A 17964-nucleotide genomic window follows, 5' to 3' on the forward strand; every position below is an offset into this window, starting at 1 on the left:
TTGTTGTTGTCCTTTTAGGGTTGGTGGGGTTGATCATCTCGGCTTTGTGTGAGAGGTGGTAGATTTCTTAGATTGCTCCCACTCTTCTGCGCTTCTCCCGACCTGAGGTTTCATTGTTTGAGGTGTCTGTAATCATGTTGATTACTTTGTCCTCATTTTGGTCGGAGGAGTGTTGTCTCCTGTTGTGCCTTGACCGACCTGGAGACTTAGATCGTCTAGTTGATCTGCTCCTACTTCTGTTTCTGTTGGCAGGTCATTCATTGCTGTGGCTCCTACTTTTGTGGCAAGAACTCTTTTAATTTGCCTTCCTCCATTAGGTCTTGGAGGTAGTGGTTGAGGCTCCAACAATCATTGGTGTCGTGGTGGTGGAGTTTGTGGAAATGGCAGTATGGACGCTCTGGTATGGCTATCACCTTGTTGATGTTTGGTTTGAAGTATGGTGTTGTATATATTTTCTTTAGGATTTGACTTGGCGTCCTGGAGAAGTTGGAGAATTCCCTCTTTGTGTATGAGGGCTTGCTGGCGTTGGATCTCTTGTTGTTGTTGTTGTTGTTTGAATATTGCTTGCTTTCCTTGGGGTCTGGCTTGTTGCTAACTGCGAGGACCTCTTTGCCTTTGCGCTTGGCCATCAACTCTTCGTATTTGATGTATTTGTTGACTCTGTGGTACAGGTCGGCTGAGGTGTATGACTTGTTGCGCATGAGGGACCCTGCTAGGTTAGAGTCGTCCAAGAGGGCGTTTGTGAACGCAGAAATTGCAAAACCGTCATTGAGTCCTGACTCCAGCGAGAGGAGGTCCTTCTTAAAACATCCTAGGAAGGCTCGGATCGTTTCGCCATGAGCTTGTTTTTATTTTGGAACAAGGAGTCCGTGTCGACGCTTCTTCTTCGTTATGGAAGAACTCGCATTTAACATCGGCAAGGTTTGTCCGGGTTGTTGTTCGACCGAGGAGTGTGTAAAACCACTCTATTGCTCCATCATTTAAACTGGCTGGAAAAAGTTTGCACTTCAGGTAGTCGTAGTCAAGATGGCTGTAGAGTGCTAGGATTTGGCTGAAGCGAGCTACGTGCTCGCCTGGGCAGGAGGTATCGTCGTACAACAAGAACTTTGGTTGGATGAACTCTGAAGGAGGTTGTTTGTCTCGGATATCTTGGATGAATGGTGATGTTTTGTACGTCTCTAGCATCTTCTGAGCGATCTGGATCGCACTGGCTCTTTCACTTGACTTCTCTAGTTTTTGGGCGAAATCTTCTAAACGCTGATTGGTGGTGTTGGTTAGGGCTGCGGTGTTTGCAGGCTCCCGAACGCGTGGTGCCATTGTTGGCGTTGGAGTTGGCCTGTTCTCGCACTTGTTTTCTTGTTGCAAAGTGATGAAGGCTTCTTAGAGTGTCTTCATCTGGTCTGCCAATGCTTGTAGGTTGGGCTCCATTGTGGTTTTTATGACCAGCTTCGTGGGCTTGAGAAAAGAGTGGTTGTTCTTTTCTTAAGGAAAAGAACCGGTAGACGGCGCCAATCTAGATGTTGGTTATTTTTTGACTACGACCTGAGGATGTGTTGGATAGAAAGCGGCTGCACTCTTCTTGGGATAAGAGTTGCCTATGTATCAAGTTTCTCGGGGTCAACTTGAATCAAGCCTTACATAGTTCATATCTCTCTATTTATAAAGGTGTGCTTGAACCGTTACGGATTGCAGATCCACCTTGTGTGCTATCTTGGTGATTAACCATTAATGTGCTGTTACAAAGTTAATGTTTCCTTGATTGAGCTCCAAGATTGTGATAGTTGATATCTTTCCATGAATGGTCAGAATTCTTTGGGGACGACACGGATTTCGGGTCGTTGGTACGATCTGATGTTGTGGGACGAGCTGAAGTAAGACGTCCTGCCATGTGGACACGTGCTCTGTAGTGTAGAATGGAAGGTACTTACAAATGGTTATCAATGTCTCCTTTTATAGATCTTTTTTGCTATTTTATCATCAACTATATATGGATTCGAGGAGCGAACTCGACCATGAATGGTTCCAGTAGTGTTTCACCTATGAGATAACTTGGAAACTCCCGAAGAAACTCTAGCTACTTGGATTGAACCTCACATTTTGATTTCTTTAATTGGGTCTCAAACACATACCTTTCTTCCTACTAAGTTTTGACAATTTTCAATTTTTAAGTTTGGGTTCAACGTCTTTGATGGCTTTCCTCAAATCAGTATTTGTTGTTGACTATATCGTACCAGAAAAATCCCATTGTTGTTTCTGTAACCATATTTATTTATTCACTGTACTTGAAAAAAAAAAGCGGCAATTTTTTTATGTCAATTTATCGAAAATCGGCCGATTAATCAGACGAAATAGTCTGATTTTTGGTAGCCGCCCAGACCTCTATTTCGGTGAGATAGCCCATAGCGATTACTCGCCGATTAATAGGCGCTTAAACTTCACAGGGCGTGACTATAGATTCCTTGCTATATGATAAGTACATAAATGCTACACATTTATGCCCATATGTATATTAAGTTGTCCAATTAATTGATATAAGTTCATTTGCTTAGTTTATTTAATTGGTTTTACATAAATCAACATGAATGCGACGAAACGGGTTGAGACCTGAGCTTTTAAAATGATTGTAAAATCATTATGGTTTGATTATAGAAAGAATGATCGATACAAGTTTGAAAATAACATGATGAGGACTTCCTGAAGCTACTGTGAAAGTTTGAAATTCTACAGTCAAAGTTAGAGGGCGCCCACCCTCTATTATGCCTTGATTCGAGGGAGCCCCTCCTTCGTAATTTGCACAGAAACAGTATATCACAGTTCGATTCGCACGCAGTTTAGAACTCGAACTAGACAGTTTCAATTGGAGTCAAACGCCGAAGGAAACCTTCCTAAATCAGTTCCAACTCTTGCATGTCCTAAACCAAACCCCTATATATACCAACCAAAACCAAAATTGAAGGGAGCCTCCACACATATTAAAATAGGATATATTTGGAGAGGCCAAAGCTTTGGAGAGTTGGAGAAGAAGACAAAGTGAAGAAAACAGACGCCACATCGCAGGATTTTGGTTTTGTTTATGGATTATTTCTCTTCTAATTTCGTAGTTCTATATATCATGAGTGGCTAAACAACAATCTAGGGCTTAGATGAAGCCCTAGACTTGTGTAGGTGTTTGTAGTAAAATTGGTTTTTTGTTCTTTGACTTGGTTTTACAACATAAAACTTGGTTGATTTATCTTATACTAATAGGATTATTTTCATTAATTATATCTTGCATGTTAAATTTCATGTCTTGACTAGTTAATGGCTAGATTATTCTCTTGTTAATATAAAAACATCGCGTCTATGTTTAAATAAATCTGTTAAAGGTTATGCCTTAAACAGACAACTTTTGCTAGGGATTTATATTGCTGTTTGCTGAAATTCAATCAACCTATCTCAATTAGTAGAGTACACCATAATTAACCTGTAACTTTAAATTGGACCAGCCTTTTTTATACTAAATACCCTTGATTACATATAAAAATAAATTATTCAATGCCTTTAAAAAGGACTACTTCGTCATTTCAGTTTTTATTTCCATTTATACCCTTAAGTTATAACACACTCACAAAAGAGTTTTGTGTAAATTTAGGTCGAAAACTAAATGCACGCAATATATGAATTGTACGCCTATATTTATTAGTTATTTAATGGAGACTTTAGTTACCATAAAAATACCAATCCTTTCATTTTCCCTTTCCTCTCAATCTCTACGTATCCCACATTCTTTTGCAAACAGTAAAAATGAACCCCCCCCCCCCCCCAAACTTTCCCTCACTTCGTCTTCTCCTTCTCCACCTTTCTTATTTTCAGACTCTTAGATATAAGTTTCTGGGTTGTAAAAGATTGTTCCTCGAATTCCAATCCATCTCATCTCACTTCAATTTGATTCCATTTTGATATACAAGTAAGTACCTTTGCATTTTGTTTCTTTGTTACTATTAAACCCCAAAATGTTATTTTTATTAGAAATACAATTTATTTGTTTTAGGTTGGATAAAATCCACTCAAGGATGTGAAACTACTATTTTTTGTAATGGAGCGCTATTTTGTCATGGGGTTTTTGAATTTAAGTACGTAGTTCAACATGTGTGGTAACACCGAGCACTTTCTCTCTTTTACAACTTGAAAAAAGCTTATGTATAGTCTGGAACACTATTTCCATCGCTAGAAGAACTACTTCTATGGTGTATTGAAATTATGTGTTATAGTGTCCAAAAACTAGAAACAAGTTGCCTTGCAATCACTCCATGTTGTAATTCCGTCAAGGAGAAATCAGCCGGGCATGGAACAAGTCGCTTGAACAGATAATGTTCAAGTATGTAGAGCTTTGTGTGGATATGCGTAAGGGTAGATTTACAAAAGACGATTTGATTAAGTACCGTATCGTTTGACAGCAAGTCAACATTAGTTCTTTAGAGGAAGTTATTAAGCAATTTTCTCACATTTCCACAGAGAAAATTGAAGTTAAAATTGGAATCCTACAGAACTGTTCTCGATATTCTTCACAACAACTCCGAAGCATTATATGTAGTAAGTCATCTTTCCTTCTTACCAGTTACTTTATTAGTTTTAATCTACGATCGAAGAGAGTATTAGTTGGTTTCTTTAATTTTCATCTGTCATATGATGTCTTGCATTTAAAATGACTATCTGTCATAGTGTGATTGTTTGCAATAGAGGTTACTTCGTTGTTGAAGAGTGCGTTGTGGATCCACTCCATAACTTACTATAAGAGAGTATGCCGATAACCCCAACACCTCCTGCTTCCCATGTTCAGCCACTGATCTCCGAATTTGGTGGAAGAGAGTATGGATGATGGGTTGAAGGGACATGTGACCATGTGAGAATATATGTGAATATGGGTTGTACTCCAAAGTCCAAACTTGACAGATTTTATACCATATTAAGTAGATTGGAATTTTAAGTTATAAAAGAGAAATATAAGGAAATGTTTGGGCAAATGAGTGGTGTGTGACACGTTCTCTGAACTGTAATTTTCCCATTTTTTCAGTCAAGACAAAGTTAGTTCTCTTACTTGAATTTGACATTGAGACTCTTCTTCAGCCTTCTCAGCTCCTTCCCTCTATTTATTTCTTATTTTTGTTGTCTCTTTGTCCATCTAACAATTCACTATGTATTATCATTCAGTGAGACTTCTCATAAGATCGACTTCTCAAAATGGTAGGTCCTTAGCATAGAAGATAGCTCTGGTAAGATGTCGATCTAATAATTATTACGTATGGTAACATATTTTACAGTTTGTATGAAACTGCTATTACTTATCAACTTTTGTGACAATTCTGGTTGAAGTTCCTGGAGGAAGGGGAATACCTCCACCTTTGTTGATAAGGGCGAAGGCCTAAGAAAGGTAAAAGGAAATGATTACTATCAAATACTTTTTCTATACATTAGTTTCTTCTTGTATATGAGCTAGCTAGCTAGCTATGTGTTTCACCATTGATTCTTTTTGGCGCCTTACTTGAAGCAGGGAAGAGTAGAATATTATACATATTGTATACACTGTGTCTTTCATGTGTACTAAAGAATTTCTTGATCACCTTGACACTTTTATTTTTTTTATCTCATAACCGGCCAGCGGTTCTCTCCATCCGAAAGTGCACATATTTTACCCTTACTTATACTTTATATCTTTTGTTTCAAAGAATGAATTCACTAATCTTTCCAAAGAAATTTTAACTAAATGCTAGCTTGATGACTCGATGATCAATGGGGTTTTATGTAGTATTCATTTGCTGGTGTGCTTAAAGGAGGTATGCGTTGTATCATTGTATGCCATTGTGGTTTTTATAACTTCACTTACTACTTGACCTACTCAAGAGTTTTGTATTATTCTTATGTTGCATATGATTGTTTTCATTTAGCACTGTTTATTTTGTTCCATTGTCTTCCGTTTAAAGTGAACCACAAACAAGTATATGACTATTATCTTCATCGATCGTTAAGAATTGATCCATTTCAATGATTATCATTGTATCCTTTTAATTCTAATTTTTGAGTAATTTCTCTGTTGGTTGTGATGGGATTGTGTCAACTTATGGTGCGTAAAGTAACCATGTCGGTCATGGTTAAAATAACTATTGTTGTGCATGTGATAGTGTATGATCTGTAGGAGTATCCATTTGTATATTAGTAAGTGTTTATAATGCATTGTTTTTTGGCATCCATCAATATTAGCTCCATCTCTAGAAACATTTAAGAAATGTTTATGTAAATTTTAATCTTAAATTGCATTCATTATTTTTATTCATATTTTTTGACCAATTTATCCAAAATCATGGAGATATAAGTCTTAAATTCATGATACCATAAGCTAAAAAAATTGTATGGTGGTGGGGTTTAATTTTAAGGCTGTGACAAGCATTCAAGTCGGTTTGTGGTTGGCAAAATTTCTTTGTCAATGTAGTGTAAACATGGTATGGTGGTGGTGAACCATTCGTTAGGATATCAAGATTCAAGACCAATGAGTCTGCATTTTAGCCTAAAAAAAGAACAACTTCAGGGAGTTTGCTGAAGCTTCTTCATGGTACTACAAAAAGTGTATAGGACACCGTTTGATAACCTCAAAAGAGAATCAGGTCATCTGTTTTGCATCTATAGCTCCTTCGACTATGGCCAAGTTTAAAGCAATGCTCTGAACTTGGACATATCTCTAAACTTGGAAACAACAAATATCTTTTAGAAGGGAGTATCTAAAAAATCAGGCAAGACAAGCAAAGACACAAGCATATCTTATTCCAAATGCCCATTGCTAGAGTTCAGAGAAACAGGGGTAAAATGAATGAACTTCATATTTCTTATTCAATTAAAGTATCCCTGAAGGTTCAGTATGTGTTCACCCTACTTTGAATAATTCCTTCACTCTTTCGGCTTCTCAACATCAATCTTTAACGTTTTCTTTTTGTGGACTCTTTCTTCTCCAATTAACATTTTTGTGTAAGTTATTATCGTCAATAATAATAAGCTATTTCATTGTGAAAACTCGGGGCTTGCATCAATTGTAATAGAATTTTGCTTAAGATGGAATGCTTTAGTGTGATACCAAACTGCACTATGTTCTGGAATAGGGATGATCTTTGGAATTTTAGTAACGACTGAGTACTAATATGAATTGATTTCGGTAAGATGAGTAGCTCATATGACTTTGTCATATATTTCAATGCATTTGAGGGCATACTTGATATCATATTTGAGACCTTGGAGTCTTGGACATAACTGGATATGATGATCAACTATAAAAAATTAACTGACTTTATTTTGAGTGAGGTAGAGCGCCATAAATCTTGGCATCTTGCCGGAAACCATTAATAGCTAGAGCTATATAGAACACTTATACTCTGCTCAAACTCAATTTTATTCTCTTCAATTTTTATTTTTTTGTTGAACTGATAGAGTTTTAGCTTCTCAATTTGGATGCAGATGGATGACTAGCTAGGTGTGCTATGACAGTTTGTTCATCAGTTTCATATGGTATATAGTAAGAATCGTTGAATGAATAGTGGTTGTCTTCAATTTTATGAACCGGATAAGTAGTTTGATCTTTTTATTATGGGCAATGTTTATGTGCAATTTGATTGGAAATATTTGGAAATAATGGTTTACCAATAGAAATACTTTATATTTCATTTTAATAATTTGTTTGTTAATGTGGCTGAACGTATGTTTTGTTTATTTAATTTGTCTTAATCCGTTTGATACGTTCTTTCGTGCGCAACCTACTTGAGCATAACAAACAAAGTGGTTATAATTTTTGGCGTATGTTGAATTGGTAAATGACCTTAGTGGCTTAGTGCCTTATTTATTCTATTTGCAAAACATGATCTTCAATGCACACTGCACCTTCCACACATACATGGTCATACCTTTCTGGCAAGTGAAGACATCTAATGAAGTACAATCTCTCTGCTCAAGCTATGATCTCTCCTCCCTATCTCTCTATGTTTCTATAAATTTGGTTTTCTTTCTGTATAACTTCAATCTAGAGAAAGCATGTAGAACCTGATATGAGTTCGTGTTATTATGTTGAATGAATCTGACATGTCATTGGCACAAACATTTGCCTAAGTACGTCAAACAAAAAACTGATGACGGTTTCATACGGGGTTGTGTAGTAGGAATATGTAGTTGCAAGCCAAGCAAGTCTGTTGTAAGAGTAAGACCACCCCCTAACCATAGCATTCAGAAAGTAGGAAAACAAATGAATTAAGGTGATTTGTTTGCTTTCAAACCCTTTGTGTCGTCTTTTACATTAGAATCTCATATGTGAACTTTATCTCTTAAAGACTGAAGGCCATCAATGGGAATCTTATAAGGAGCTTGCTAACAATGATTAAAAGCCATGGTGATACTTACGAGCAGATCTTGGCATGGGAAGAATATGATTCCTTTGTAAGGGTTCTTATCAATCGTAGTCACCTTGTGGTAAAACAAATATATTATATGAGAGAAATAAGTATTAATGTCCATCCCCTTACTTAAATCCTTCAATGGGTAGTTTTTGTTTCATCTGTTTTGGTGGTGGTTTAGGAAGACTTAGTTCAAGAAATCTATATCTTTGGAGACTCGGCTGATTCAAGATACCAGCCATGTAGTCAACTCGACACCCTACTTAAGAGTTTCGTCAAAACGTAATGGACATGGTCTCATTGGTGGTAAGCCAACGGGTTTATTTACGGCGAGGTCTATGGAGCTTTTGTCTTTGAGGCATTTATGCACACGACAACTTTACCTTTATACTTGGAACAATATTTTCTTTGTGGTTGTTTTACCTTTATTGGAAATTTGGACGTAAGTTAAATGAGTACCATTCTGTTGGCTCATCAGATTCAGCACCTTCTTTAAACTGGCATGAGTTGTTGTTTTAGTAGGTTGTTTTGTTTTGCTCATGGTTTACTTCTCGCTGCCATTATAAAAGCATTGATGATTATAAAATTCTATTGGTATCTGAATCCTAGCTAAAGGTTGCATTCACACGTACGTTATATGCTGAGATACTCACATTGTTTGATAAAAATGCCTCACTTTGTAAGTTAGTTTCCATCGTTTTTAGGTTAATGTAGAATCCATATTTTGTTTCTCCCCTTGCATGTGTGTTTGTTTGTCATACCATACATTCATTCTTGGTGTTTAACTTATGATAGCAATTGTTTGAGAAAAATGAGTACCTTATATTTTGGAAACTTTCTCCTTCAAAATATTATGTTATTATTATGTGTTTAATTAGGAGCATTAGTTGGACTGAGGCATGGGAACATGTATAAGGAATGGTGATTACCTTACTACAAGTAGTCTAGGCATCTCAAGGCTATCCTCATCAAATGCAAGTTTCTAGGTTACTACACCGTACACTAACATGATATCGCCCTAAGCTTTTCCATTGTTGTTGCCTATTTCGCTTGAGCCCCACAAACATTGCTTCTTATTAGTTTGATTAGAAGTATTTTCATTCGTGGTCGTTAGTCTTTTCCCATTCTAATATACCACCTTCTCCTGCAGGTCCACCAATTTGGGTATTTTTTTCCTTCAATTTCATGCTCTCCATATTTACTTCAACAACATCCTTCCTTACTAGTTGACTCCGCAAACTGCAGGTTGAGAGCAAGATTTGATTGTGCAGAATCAAGCTATTAAGTTAACCAATTCGAGTAATTTTTTTTTCATTATAACTATACATTATGTTTCTTGCAATTATTATTTTTAGGTGAGATTTGGATTTTCTTTGCAAATAGTATGTGATAGATTCTTTCACATGTGAATGTGACAAATTTCAAATTGGTCTTAGTAACTGTGTATAAGCAAATGGATATATCGGTTGCCAAGAATATGTTTAGTAGAGGATTTGGTGGACTGAAATTGATATGCCGTGCACTGTATGCTAAATTGATGCTTTTAGTGTCAATAAATCAGTAGGATCAATTTTGATTTTCCTGTTTTTATATATTCTATTTATCACACCCATATTCTCCCATACCTTTTTGTTTTAGATGGAATAAAAAGGATCGAAATGTGTAAATCTTAATTTTCATAGTGCATGTGTAGTTTTTTGTTCTCTAGATAATGTTGCAACTAAGAAACGATCTGTTATTCAGGCTGTTGGTATCCATCCTGAACGTCGTCAAAAGCTTGAGTTATCAGAAGCAGACTTGGTCATATTTCTTGGTGATCTTAGTTATCAGCCCCACGGTATTTCCTACAAGGAAGCAAAGGACTTGGTTTCTAAAAAATGTTTTGATTGGTTAAGAGAAAGAAATTGGCTTACAACTCTATTATTCCTTCTTGATGTAAGTTTTAGGGTTTCTTTGCATATATTTGATGAGGTTGTTCATATTATTTGTTTGGATAATATACTTATCCGGTTAATATTCTCTCACTACACTCTATATACATGTGTGGTTGAATTAAAGTTTTAATAAATAAGATCTTACTATTATGAGCTTATTCAATGTTGGTTGCAATGGTATGAGTGCGGAGAGCCTACTTCCCTTATTCCTGCCAAGTTCCAACATCTGTGTTGTTTTTTGTTGAAGCCTTTGCCAGCAGCCAAGTCCTAATTTTGAGCTTAAGTACAGAATCATTTATTGCTCCCTTCTTTATCTTTATTTATTTATTGTATTATTATTATTTTTTTGATAGCCATTTTCCCCTGTCAACTACTTCTACATTCAGAGTTGTTCTTCTCTTACATATTCCAACTCGGCAATAATTTCCACCAAGTTCCTTAGATTACGTACTTTGATATGCTCAATTATGTTCCGGTATTGGTGCTATGTGATATTTTGGCAGTGTGATAGAAAATGTAGTAATTGGCATGATATCTAAATTATAAGATTTCTAATTTATTTTTTCCTTGTAGAAAGTGACTGAAGTGTTGCAATAGTCTGTCAGGAGCTTACTGGTTGGTTCGACATTTCCGAGTGCACCTAGAAGGCTAGACATAAGTGTTTGCTAAGAGTCCATAATCTCCACTCTGAGATGATCATTTGCATACTCCTGCTTCATCAAATAACAACTTCTTTTACAATATGACATAACATTCCCCTTGCCGATGTTTGTTGATAGAGCTCTGCACAAAATAGACAAGATTTTAGTTGGATACCAAGTATCATATCCATTTTGGATCAAGTTGAAGTTCTATTTTTTCATGACGCTTGCTTTGATAAATTGTTGTGTAATTACTACAAGCCAGTTATAGTTCACTGCAAGCTAGAATATTGTATATCTGTCTTATTGGTTTTCTTCACTTAAATATCAGATGATGCCATGACCAGTGTCTGACCTGCAGTACCTGTTGTTCCTTTTTGAATATGTAATCCTCAACTTATAATTCACCAGGAAGTTTTCGTATGAACTATATGTACAGTTGTAGACCCATGTTGTTAAACATGAGTGGAACTTCGTTGGAACGCATGTGTTTCAATCAATACTAATTCATTATACAGTGCACGATTATTTTTAACTTTGTATATTGATAAATGTAAAATAATAGTTTTACCTACGAATAAGTTACTAGACTCAAACACAAGTAAAACTAAAAAATTTTCTATTGTGTTATAAAAGTTTTTCTACTCTCGATGCTATCACAATAGAGTTGGAGTAAAAGATTCGTTCCACTCCTAGTTCTTTAGTATTAGCGTTTTCTATTATTATCGGTCATATCCAAAGTTAATGAGAGTATGATGGGAATTATACTACGATGCAAATTATGCTAACAAGATACGAATAACTCAACTATGAAGTGCTAAATTGACTATATGATAAGGAATTAGGGGGGATTGATTCCACCTTAACTCGACTTAATTAACTAGCGAAGATTTGTCGTAATCCGAATTGCAATGCTTTTGCATAGCAATTGGGTGTTCCTAATCCCTAATTGTTCATGGTAATCTCTACCAACTAACAACTAGCATGTGAAGCAATCAAACCCATTCTCATGCTGAACTAATTACTTTCTAGATTGGAATAGAAAATTACGACTATTCTACGCTAACAACAATCAAGCTTTCATCAAACCCCTCTAATGGAGGTTTAGCCTAGAGTCATTAAACTATCATTTCCAATTGAATTTAAACAAGACATGATATAAAGATTCTAAATTTGCTTATTTTAATTCAAATGGAAATATAATCATGCAAGAATTAATTGAAACTAGTAATGACAAATAACTAAATCTATGAATTGAACTAAAATGATTAATGGAAAATGAAACTAGATTATGAAGAACTAATTAACTTTATTGATATAATGAAACTAAATTGAATAGAAAAACTAATACTTTATTGTAAAATAAATTTGATTCTAAAATAACAATCAACTTGTTCTAACTATTCTATCGGAATTGAAAAACTAAATTAACTGAATGAAATAAATCTAGATCTAAACAAGCTATTGAACTAATTAATGGAGTCTAAAACTAGATCTACAATTCTATGCTAATGGCTACCTAATTTTCTACTTTCTTAAGAGTTAAGTCTTGTGTGTTGAAAAGGAGGAGACAAGATCCACATTTTCGTGCATGGGCTGAGGAGCCATGTTTTGGGTCGGAAAATCGAGCCCAAAACCCAATTTCTTCAGTCCATAGAGGCCTTTTCAGCTAGATTTTTCTTCAACAGACTTTTCATCCACTTTTGCTCCTCTGATTGGGTCAAGATTTGAACCATTGGAAATCTCTTTCCGAGTCGGTCGTTTTGACATAAGGTAGGACCAATTCTGAGGTATGAGTCCAAAGATACGGCCTTCGGAAGTTTTGCTGACTTTTGTGTGCTGTTTCTGCCCGTGTTAACTTTGACTTTTCAACTTTGACCGGGATTTAAAAAGGTTTTTTCTCCTTGAATCTTGGCCTTTAATCACAGAACTTCTTAGCAACCAACCCTTGCTCCTTTATCTCGCCAAAGTGACACATTTCTGCACATAATTGACTCCAATGCCTGGAATACATAAAAGTATGTAATCAACATTAACTCTTATTTATTACTCGCATAATTGGTCTAAAAGTATTATTGTTAGGGGGATTAAACTACAGTTTTGGGCTCTTATCACATATCATCACAGCCTCACAAGGTATCATCGGCTTCATCACCATTAAAAACTTAACTATGTGTCTATGTTCACATACTCTTGAATGAGTTTTATATTTCATTCATGTGCAGAGCACGTGTTTTTTTGCTAGTATATATAATCTATATACAGCCCCGCTCTTAGAATATAATCTATATACAGCCCCGCTCTTAGATGGACGTCTGTTTACGGACTTTACTTAAAAACCGAAATTTCAAAATACGAAATATACTCTCACGAAAGGTTTTCTCATGACTCGCTCCTTCTCTCTCCGAAAGTCCAAACATACTGTGACTATTTCCCTCCCTCCTGGTACTCTCTTTCTCTCTCTTATGGGGAATAGTGTTGGTTCTTCACATCATGAATAGTACTTTTGAATCAATCTCATGTTCTTGTTTGAGCATTACTCTGTTGAGGAACTAATGATTGCTAGGTGGAATCTAGAGCAATCTCACAAGGAATATATAGTAGTAGATATATGAACCGAGTAAGTATTTTGAAGAAAGTTCTATTACAGCATGGGCATTGCTCAGCTTCTACTCTGGGTAGTCTGGGCAGGTGTCACTCGTCATCCTTCAAAGTGGAACTTGTGGGCAGTTGTTCTAGCCACCAGCCTAGCAATGCTCTTGGAGATCTATGATTTTCCTCCATATAAAGGATATGTCAATGCTCATGCTTTATGGCATGCCACCACCATCCCCATCACATACCTCTGGTGGAGTTTCATAAAGTATGATGCTAAGTTCAGAACAACAGATTCCATGAAGAAGGTGAAGTAAGATATAGCTTGAATCCTCGATCTAATGCTCCTGTAGAACAGTGAATTGTATCATGCCAGCCTGATTGGAACTTGTTCTTTTTCCCTGGTTTTTGTGACTGCCCCTTGTGGAAATGCTTGGGAGGGTTTCTTGGATTAACCTAATGTTTGATTGAATCATTCAGTAATTCGATACTCTAATTATATAGTATAGGCTCGTTAGATTGAAGAAAAGATACCAAGAACAACAGATGTACTAATTTCAACTTCATCAAGTAAACAGATGAATATCATATGAATCCCGAGGAACTCACTTCTCATAGTTTTTGTGTAAAAATTTACGTAGTGATCATTTTCCTAAGAAAGTGGCTTTATATCCCAAAAATTGACTTGCCATTCTGTTCAGTGGTTACAATTTTGATAGTTGTAAACTTATAACCGCTTTTGCACCCGTACTCCAGCAGTTTGTTATTAATTTTCTTTCTACTCTCCCTACTCAGGAAAAGAACCAACATGAAATATCGCATGCACCCTCCCTCCACTTTCTTGTAGCATTCCTTCTTTTCCTTTATTTCTCCATTTTTGCCTCTGCTCCTGTTGCGAGCAGTCTCTTTATCCCACCATGATTCTTTGGAATATTTAAGGACGATTTCAGAGGGCGAGCAAGGCGAATATGTTCTTGCCTTGAGGCATTGAAACATTCCTTAAACCAAGTGTACTGAAAAACTTACCAGAAGTCTTCTCTAGAAAAAAATTTAGCATAGGAGAAGCTGTGACAATTCTGTTGAATATATTCTGAGTACCTTACAAATTTAAATTTTGTGCCCTCCGTTTGTTGTTTTAGAAGCTTGAGGAATGAGGATTGAGCATTAGTAGGTCTGCCCCTAGTTTTAAAGCTACTAATAAGTATCTCCCTTTGTCTGAAGGTTTGTAATTAATTTTTATCTGTAGATAAATTAACTTCCTACTCTCTTACGGACGAGTTTAGCTAGCTATGTTTTATTCCAGATTTCCAGTCCCTTAAAATTGATCGAAATATCTCTAATCTCAACACTTTTCTTTGTGTGGGGAATTCCTTCGCCGTGAAGGTTGAGCAGACAAACTTTGATAGCATTTATACCTTAGCTTCATGCAATTATATACCTTACATTTCTCTAACTTTTGGAAGATATGTTTCGATCAACAGACCAGTCTCGGGCTCTTGGCGATAGCATAATATTGTTTTATTGTGGTAGACACAACAGAAAGTTGTAAAGTTTATCGTACTAGAAGCTAGCATTAAAAATTTTAAAATATGGAAGACCAGGGAAAAGAAAAGTGCAACTTAATGGATCTGTTGGAATGTACGCCAGTAACCATCTTACAACCGAAAAAAGAAAAAAATTACAAAAGATTAAGAAGCTTCACTAGTCATGCATCTTGCTCACTTCATCACGAAGGCCAAAACAACATGCATTAGACCCTTAGTGCTCAGAAGCTACGACTACAGCGCCTTTCAGAAGATGGTAGGTGTAGATAGTGCATAATTATGTCCTATTTTGGCAACTATCAAGAACAAAAAAGAATCCAAAAATTAATCTAGCAAGCCATATCCCCATCCAATAATCTCAGTCTCTAGACTTTTTGCCATCTTTATGGCTCCGACTGCGAACACCACACAGGTAGCTGATACCGGAAAAGAAAAGTAGCACCATTGGCACAAACCATTCCCCGTAAATAAACAAGGGGTTGTATGTCCTTGTACTTTGAGAGCACCTTCACCACCTGGCACCACATATAACCCAATAAGAAATTTATTTGTTCGCAAATTTATTTCATGAATGGCTCATCAAAATTCTTGTAAGGTTTGAATAACTAATTTTAACAAAGTGTAAAGAAGAAGTGTGGTGCCATAAATAATAGAAAAAAGAGTGATGCAAGCTTAATTAGTCCATCAATTGGTTTATCGAAACATGTACAGTGGTTCATAAAATCTAGTCAGTTTGATTAATTTGACACGACAATGAGACGATGAAATGTGTTGGTCATCCAAACAACCTAGCTACTAAAATCTAGTTAGCGGGTGCGCACACACAAACACAAACATACACACACACGCACCAATAGTCTTTGACTCTTTGTAAATGGTTCATTGGCCAATTGGGTGCACGGTTGCACGTACACAAACACACCTTTATGCACATAACCGATAGTCTTTGTAAATGGTTCATTGGACAATTGGAGGTTTGAATTAAGGGTACGTGTTGGCAGTGGATGATGCCAACTAGGTCTGTGAATTAAGGATTTCCATGGATCTTATGAATTGCGCGCTTGGTATTGTGACCGTTTGGAAGGACTATGGATTGAAAGTTCCCTTACGCGCATAACTGATAGTCTTTGTAAATGGTTCATTGGACAATTGGATGTTTGAATTAAGGGTACGTGTTGGCAGTGGATGATGCCAACTAGGTCTGTGAATTAAGGATTTCCATGGATCTTATGAATTGCGCGCTTGGTATTGTGACCGTTTGGAAGGACTGTGGATTGAGAATTCATGGTTATATTCCAGATCTACATTGTTGCTACATGCCTTCTATTTCACACTTAGTTCTACGGTGACAACTCTCTGACTCAATTAAGCTTGCTCGGTATTGTGACTGTTTGGGAGTCGGTGTGTCACTCGATCAAAATGCATGATAAACCACACACTCTCTAGAAATAATTTCTTTTTAAAAATGAAGTATGTATATGTTAGAAAAAGGAAACAGAAAGTGTTAAAGGGAGAGCTTAAGGTATTTATTTCCAAAGTATCTCTTTCGTCAGTTTGTGTAGATATAGTAAAATGCACAATGAAAGATGTAAAGATGAAATGTGGAAGAAGATCATAACTTTCTCAACCTCAACAGAAGAAGTTGAACTACATGAGTGAATATTTTCCGATCAAGCCAACTCCAGCCGAATTTCATGTCATGAGATCAGTATCACTACACCATAATAGGCTATTTGCAACGGCAAAAAAGCGTTGCAAATATGGCGTGGGTAAAGTGTTGGAAATATTTGTAACGCTTAAAAAGCGTTGCAAACAGAAATTTCCAACGCTTATTAAGCGTTGCAAACAGAACTTTCCAACGCTTATTATAATTATTTCGTACACATATTTAAAACCTTTGCAACGGTTTTTTATTTCACAAATGTTTTTTAAGCGTTGGTAATTTGTTAATTTTTTTACCAACGGTTTATAACCGTTGCAAAGTTGTTAGTTAATTTTAAAAAAAATAATTTAAAATTCGTTTGTAATGGTTATAAACCGTTGCTGATGGGTTGCTAATAAAAAAAAAAAAAATTCTCATATTTTGTAGCGAGACCAGCTAAACCTACAATAAATAATAAATACAAGAATACAATAAACAATGTATCATAGTTGCCAATTGAAATAACTTAGTCCACAACCATAGATGTTAAAAATTCTTTTTCACCACCAATTAGATTTGAAGAGAGTGAGGTCTTTCCTATCAAAAAAAAAAAAAAAAAAAAAAAAAAAAAAACTTTGAAGAGAGTGTGGTAGAAGCACACTTTGCCAACAAACTCTTATTTTCTTCTATACTTTTCCCCTCTATACTCGTAACAAGTTCCTTAATTTTGCTAATTGCCTTAAATACAAGTAGCAAACTCATGGCTTCTAGAACAATTTCTCATGAACATATCCATCCAATCAAACCAAAAGATCCAAATTCCTTACCAAATTGGAAGCAGCTCGAAAACTACGTATAAGACTTTGAGTGGACACCATCCTCAATGAAAAGTTTGGCCTCCTTTAAAAACTCTTCCGCAAAAAGAACTACTCTAGTGGTTCCATCACCCACCTGTAGACAATAAATCCGGTCATTAAAATTACAAGTGAATTCCAAATTTATCCCTAAAACCTAACCAATACAATTATTAATGATACCCTCTCAACTTTTTCTGAGACAATGTCCTTGTTAATGGTCATTATCTTCTTTAAAGTATAAGCTGTTAAATGTTGTAGTAATGCAACCATCATAACCCACTCTAAGATAAATATAAACTTTAGCATAAAAATTTCACTCTTTTAGTCAGCCAATCACTAAAATTAG

General features: G+C 36.0%; 1 long non-coding RNA gene across 1 annotated transcript; it reads right to left on the bottom strand.

Annotated features, from left to right (window-relative positions):
* Positions 1–17253: 17253 nt before the first annotated feature.
* On the bottom strand, positions 17254–17721 carry LOC147493275 (uncharacterized). Its single transcript, XR_015199979.1, has 2 exons — positions 17589–17721; positions 17254–17499 (listed from the first exon to the last, which is right to left on the bottom strand). It is a non-coding gene; the product is annotated as an uncharacterized LOC147493275 (long non-coding RNA).
* Positions 17722–17964: the final 243 nt, after the last annotated feature.

Source organism: Coptis chinensis, chromosome 6, assembly GCF_015680905.1.
Source record: "Coptis chinensis isolate HL-2020 chromosome 6, ASM1568090v1, whole genome shotgun sequence".
In the NCBI taxonomy this organism is placed as follows: domain Eukaryota; kingdom Viridiplantae; phylum Streptophyta; class Magnoliopsida; order Ranunculales; family Ranunculaceae; genus Coptis; species Coptis chinensis.